Source organism: Cyprinodon variegatus, unplaced genomic scaffold (assembly GCF_000732505.1).
Source record: "Cyprinodon variegatus isolate N-32 unplaced genomic scaffold, C_variegatus-1.0 Scaffold159, whole genome shotgun sequence".
Lineage (NCBI taxonomy): Eukaryota > Metazoa > Chordata > Actinopteri > Cyprinodontiformes > Cyprinodontidae > Cyprinodon > Cyprinodon variegatus.
Genome location: NW_015150612.1, coordinates 1,288,594 through 1,295,357, shown reverse-complemented (window position 1 = coordinate 1,295,357; position 6,764 = coordinate 1,288,594).

The following is a 6,764-nucleotide window of genomic DNA, read 5'->3' as shown; positions in this document are numbered from 1 at the left end:
ACCCTCCCTTTGTCTCTCTCTCCTATATACCGGTATGCTCTCCCTCTGCTCTCACTCTTTGTTGGTTCCTTGTCTTAGCTGTCTTCCCATGCTGTGGTCTATGTTCCTCGTCTCTTCCTGGCTCCTCGTGTTTGGTTTTCCCCAGATGTCTCCTCTGTTCTGGTTTGCCTTTTTATTATTAGTTGCATTTTTGGATCCCTGCCTTTGTTTACTGTTTTGCCCCATTAAAACTCCCAAGAGATCTCCTCAGCCTCTGCCTCTGCATTTGGGTCCTCCAAACCACAACTAAACCCTGACAGAAAGCGCAAACTGAACTGTTTTATGTTTCATTTATGGTACGCCAGCATTAATAACATGTAGGCGAATCACTGTCCCCCAGACACCCAGGTTATAGTTTTCATATTTATATTTTTTTAAAAACAACGCGCAGTGTTCCCCTTTAATGTAGAAGCTTAACCTGCATGCCCAGCTGGCCTGGCTTTAAAACTAGAGTCTGGAGAACAATGTAGAGAGATGGTGTATCACATTATCTCAATTCCATCTAAAGAGATAACTTTAATTGTACACATTACCATATTTTACTTTGATAATTTGGATGCAAATAAAATTAAATTATTTTTTACTTTTTGCTCCTTTAAAATATCATTTTACCCAATTATATTTTATCTACCTTTTTGATGTGCATAGAGAATTGGCTTGAAAACGTTCCAGTTGTGCTAAATACGTTTTAAAAACAAATGTTGCCTCATTCCAAAATTATTTAAGATAAACTTTGGTTCCCATACATAAAATCCATACTCAACTGTGTTGTTTGTAATTTTATTGATAAAGTACATACGTTCATATGACTATATTGTTCAGTTGAGTTTTATAAGCTTAGTTTAAAGTTATTAACTAAAGTATGTTTAACATGGCGTTTCTAATTGATAATTTCTGTGTCATGTTCTTTTCAAGGGATCTTACCCATATGCAGGAAACCACTCAGAGAACCAGCGTAAAAGGTTATCAGGTTTATTGAAAACACATGATGCGTTGGATCCAGGGTAACTCAGAGAGCTGTTGAACCAGAACTGGAAGTTAGAAGGGAAGTTCAGAGTTAAGTTCAGTGGGAAACTTGAACGATGACTTGCAAAAACATAGATTGAAACGGGACTCACGTTTCCCAAAAGGTGTTCTTCCCAGAATCAAGTTGGTGTGGGTTATTCCAGAACTTGGTTGACTCATTGGAGGGCGGACAGGTTTTAATTTGGTTAGGTTGGTTCCTTGAGAAGCAATGGAGCTGACTGCCTGCTCAGTGTGAACCTCAAATGATCCTTTCAGGGGTGGATGGTCCAAACATTTAGTTTGCATCCCCTGCTCAATGTGAAGCTCAAACGATCCTTCCAAAGGGAGAAGGCCAAACATCCAGTTTGCATCCCCTGCTCTATGTTAAGCTCAAACGATCCTTGAATAACACTTTAATTTCAATTCACAGCTATCTGGTTTTGAATTCAGAAAAAAGCACATGACAGCCAAAAAATAATTTGATTATTAAATAATATTGATGCAAACAAGTGCGGAACAGTCACTCCATGAGTGGATTCCCTCTGGGTACTTAAGCTCCCTTCCAAATACCAAAATCATGAGTTTTACATAAACTAATCCCCCTTTAAGTGTGTGTTTATTTATTCTGTGGATCTATTCATGCTATACCACTCCCCCTGCCCTATGAACCCCCTGCAAAAATCCATGATACAGACAACAGATCTAAACAATGGATTGAGACTCTGATGCTCCAGTCAGATTGATTAAAAAATACTAGCAAGGAAAACCAGAATCAGACATATAAGAGAGACATAGAAACAAAGATCCATAAATACTTTTTATGGCACAAAAAATAACAGTAAACTAGCTCCTTAGGTGGCTCTGTTAAAGAAAGAAACAGGAGATGTTAAGCAGACAAGCTCTGAGTTGGTTTTTATGTCTAACTTCCTTTTAGATTCCCAGCAATTTATTGTCATTACACTGTCACAAGTACAGCACAATGAAATTCACCCTCTGCATTTAACCCTTCCCCTTGGGGAGCAGTGGGCTTCTATTTTGCGGTGACAGGGGAGCAGTGTGGGGTTAGGGGTCTTTGCTCAGGGAGCCATGTTGGAGGCTGTGGGAGTGGGGCTTGAACTAACATCCTCGGGATTCCAAGCTCTAAGCCCTAACCTCTAATCACTCCCCTACGGCATTGGAATCTGTATTTCATTGCATTTTTGTGCAGTTTTTGACCCTTTCTTTTCTGTGAATTATGAATAAAAAGTTTACTCACTTTTACTGTATTTACTTGCAGGACCTAATATAGGGAAGTGAAAGGATACTTTGCTGAAAATTGTCTTAAGTAAATTGTTTGTATCTTAGTTTCAAGCACTCTGAACAGCAGCTCAATTTTACTTTTTTGAGAAATGTCCTTGGTAGAAAATATATCTAATAGCGAAGCTGGATTCTCACCAGTAACCTTTAATACAGAATGAAGGCTGTCAGGTTTCTCAGGGTTGTGTTTGCATATATATTAAAAAAAACATTTCCTCGTAATACAGATCCTTCTTCTGTGAGGTTTATAAAAATGCTTCTGTGAAAATTCTGTCCCTATCCTGTTTTACATAAAAGCTTTTTTATAATCATTACAAACGAAGGATCTGTATTAAGAGGAAACATTTTTAAATAGATGCAAACTCAACCGTCAGACAACAGACACCCTGTACCAAATGTAGCTGGGGAAAATCCAGCTGCAAACATCCTGTTTTTCCACTGCTAGATATATTTTCTACCATGGACTTTTTTGGCTTTTAAATAACCATTGTGTTGGTTTACAGTCTGTCTGTAGAATAAACTCATCACTTGGTCAGAAAACTACAGTTAAAAGCTGCACTGTTGATAAATCTACATTCATTTTAACATAATTCATTAGCAAACTTTGACAATGCGTTATGTAAAAACTTGAGGGATTGTTGTTTGATTTATTAATTTTTTTCATTCATTTGATTAACTGCAGTTTTTCTTTGCCGTCCTTATTTGATAAATATAATTAATTTGTTGCTTTTTTTTATGTTGAACAAGAAAGTGTGTAAGAGGGTGATCTGGTTGGATAGGACCCATGCAGTGCATTAAGTGGGCCGGTACAGAAGGGTACACAGTACCATCACTTCAGAGTTCACAGCATGTGTTTTGTTGCAGTGTGTTTGCCTAAGTAGATGTACAGTAGGTGTGTATCTGTGTTGGAGAGAACAGGAGAAGTTAAGGAAAATGGATGATATTGAATTGGCTTCAAAAGGGGTTAAAAGAGGAAACTTTTAACCCCGAACAGTGGGGTTTTCAAGACACAAACGGGAGTAGAGTTAGATGACAGCAGCAGCAGCACTCTCAAACAGCCCTCTGGCTCTACATATGAAGAGGGAGGACTGACTCAGCAAGCTTACGTTAGCATATGCACATCTATTGGGTACCTGATGCTGCACAAACACCTCTTCCAGTTGATTTACGTGCCAAAAGAGAAGTCAACAAAAATGTAAGACAGGATCACCAGTACCCAGACTCATGGTCAAAGGATCAAGTGCAGTATTTTTGCTCACAGATCAACTGGCCAAGGCAGAAAGTTTGGATGCAAGATCACAAAGTAGACTTACTTGGGGCTCAGAGAGAGCAAGGTCCTAGCATGGCAAGATTATATAGAGGATGTTTATTTTACTTGATTTGGTGATGACAAGGGAAGAAAATGAAATTTATTGGATAAGGAAATCAAAGAACAAAGAGATTTAAGAACCTACATAAAAGCAGTAGAAATTACAAAGCTGGTATCAGCAATGAAAATGAAAAGCAAAGAATGGGATAAGCTGAATATTCCATTCAATTCAATACTTTAATAATCCCAAAGGGAAATTAAATGTTGCAGGATCTTCCTGCCTACAGACATCAACATAAACAATTTGGGGTAAAAATGTATTTTCAATTAATTCTAAGTTTTATTTTAAAACAAACAGAATACACTAATAAAGGGAAATACATACATGCATTAACCCAACTTATTTCTATTAATGTGGGACCAACTCACCATCATAACAGATGTAGGGTGTTTTCTGCTCACAGCTGTCAATGTTCCATCTGCCTTTATCATCAGTCCCACTGTTGGATCTAAATTTACTGTTTGATCATTTATTCCAGTGTCTGAAAGAGAAACTGCTTCCATCTGACCACCTCCAGGTGTCTCTTAACAGACCAAAGTATATGTATGTTTTTGTTCAAGAGATTTCTTCACTCTCTCTAGTTCTCCATCCTGTAGCTGCTTCATTCCACTGATCAGGTCTGTGTGATTCTTTCTGCAGTAACTCTGAGCTTCCTGCCAGATATTCTTATTTCTAATCAAGTCGTGTTTCTGGGTTCTATTAGTTTATGTGGAGTAAACAGATAAACTCAAATCACATTGACTTTACATGACAGGACATAAAAACTACAGTAATTTATCATTCTCACCTTCATGAGAGAGGAAAGGTCTCATATGATGGCAAGGAGTATCTGACCAGTGTATACTCTTATTCAAATGTCCACAGTTCTCATCTCCATCATTGACATCACTTAGTTCTCCTGGGCACCATTTTATCTCACTTTCATTGAACTCTTCTCAAGGTAGAGACCAGTACCATGTTCTGTTACCATCTGTCTGATCATACAGACCAATCCAAACGTCCCTCTTATCTCCCGCTCTGGTACTGAGGAGTCTCTTTATGTCTGTCATGTTAGACACTGTGGCCAGGTCAGTGTGTTTCTCTCTACAGTACTGCTGAGCTTCAGTCCAGGTCTTTGCCTCTTTAATGTAGAGATACCAACTCTGACCTGGAAACATAAACCATGTTGCTTTATTTATGATAAAAAAAAAATGGGAAAACCATAACAGTACAGTACCTAGCTCCCCTCTAGCATAAGTCTTACCACACGGCTGCTATAAAGGCTAGTAATAAAGAGACTCATGCAGTTGCTGCTCATAAAAGAAAATGGAAAAGAGCAGAGTTTCTGTGAAAAGGATGTTTGTATCTATGTGTATTCTTTTTATTTGTAATTCTTTTATTAGTCGTAGACTTTGGACCGGATCTCATTAATAAAAGTAGTTATAAGATGGAGGGACAGGTGAACTGCACCGGAAAAAATAAGTGAACATTGGATGATGGGAAGGAGAACGGCAGAGTGTGGGAGATGATAAGAGGGAAGCCATGGGAGTTTGCAGCTTATGTGTGTTTAGACTGAAGTTTGAAAAGGAATTGACCTGTAAAAAAAAAACAAAAAAAAAACCTTCTGCAATTAGGACATTTGCAGAAAGGTTAGGTATCAACTTGACCTGTTTACTCAAGTAAAAGTGAAAAAGTATGTGCTCCGAAAACTACTTAAAGTATAAAGTAACCTTTAAAAAAAACAGCCAGATGCCACTATATGTGACAACGACGGGGGCGAGAACTGCAGATCCGGGAAAACTGCATCTGATCAGAGTAGATGAGAGGAAAGTGTCGACATGGCGATGTTGGCTCCAGTGTTGCTGAGAAGATCCTTTGTGACTCATGTGATGGAGGTAGATTAATGGTGTTTGGACCAGCAAAGTTTCTGTGTGATGGTGGATCAGGCACCTGTTGAACAAGCTTGCGTGAGCCGTTTTAGCGGCAAACTGGGAGAGGAAGATTTTCGTCTGCTGCGTCGCACTCTTGCTTCAGCAGGCTACAATGAAACTTTAACCAAACTGTGTGAGTGTGGGCCCACTTGTGTTATTTGTTCAGTTTAAAATCATATGGGATTTTTGTTGATAAATGTATGGAGTTATATTAATGCAAAAAAAATTATAAAAAAACCAAAAAAATTAAAAACTGTTAAACACGTTGGTTATTATTAAAAAAAAACTATAAAGTTAATCTGCAAGGAATAATGGAATGAAATGGAAAAGTACCAAATCTGTCTCTGTTTTAGGTTCAGAGACATTTAAGTTTCAGAAATAAGGGCATTGCCCTTGCTTTTAAGGGTGGTCTTTGGTATTGGGAAACCTGACTTTTGGGTTGACTATATTTGGTAACACGTTGTCTGGATTTATTTATATTACTTTATTTATTTATATGGTAAATGTTAATCAGAAGAGTAGGTTTTGACTCACCATAGATAAACCTGTGAGGTATCTACCTGAAATTTAAGGAACTCAAATAGACACCCCACCAGCCAGTTAAATTCTTGTTCCAGTTAATACTAGACAGAGCAGTGGGATGCTACATTAATAAAATGGAGGGACCTCTGGGATGAATTTGATTTTCCTTTGTATAAACTATATTATTATACCCAGACCTTTCATCAAAAGTTATTAGAGTTCACTCGTATTCATCGCTAAGAACTGCTGAAGAGATTTTTCCACTTGTGGTTACTGTTGTAAGGGAGAGGGGATTAATCAATTACATGCTGTTTTGGTTACAAATATACCAAAGGAAACCAAAGTAAGAGTGACTGAGGACACGTTGCAGAGGATCAAAGCTCTTGAACGAGTTAGAGAGAGATTCTATGATCCTCTGTCTCAAAGCCTCAACTCAACTCAACTTTATTTATAAAGCGCTTTCAGTCAGCCAAAGCTAAAATCAAAGCGCTGTACAGGTCATTTGAGCAGATTATAAAACACAATTATCACCACAACACAAGACAAACTCAAAGATTAAAAAAAACAGTAAGAGCAAAAAAAAAGTCGAAGTCTCACTCAAAGGCCTGAGAGAAAAAGTGGG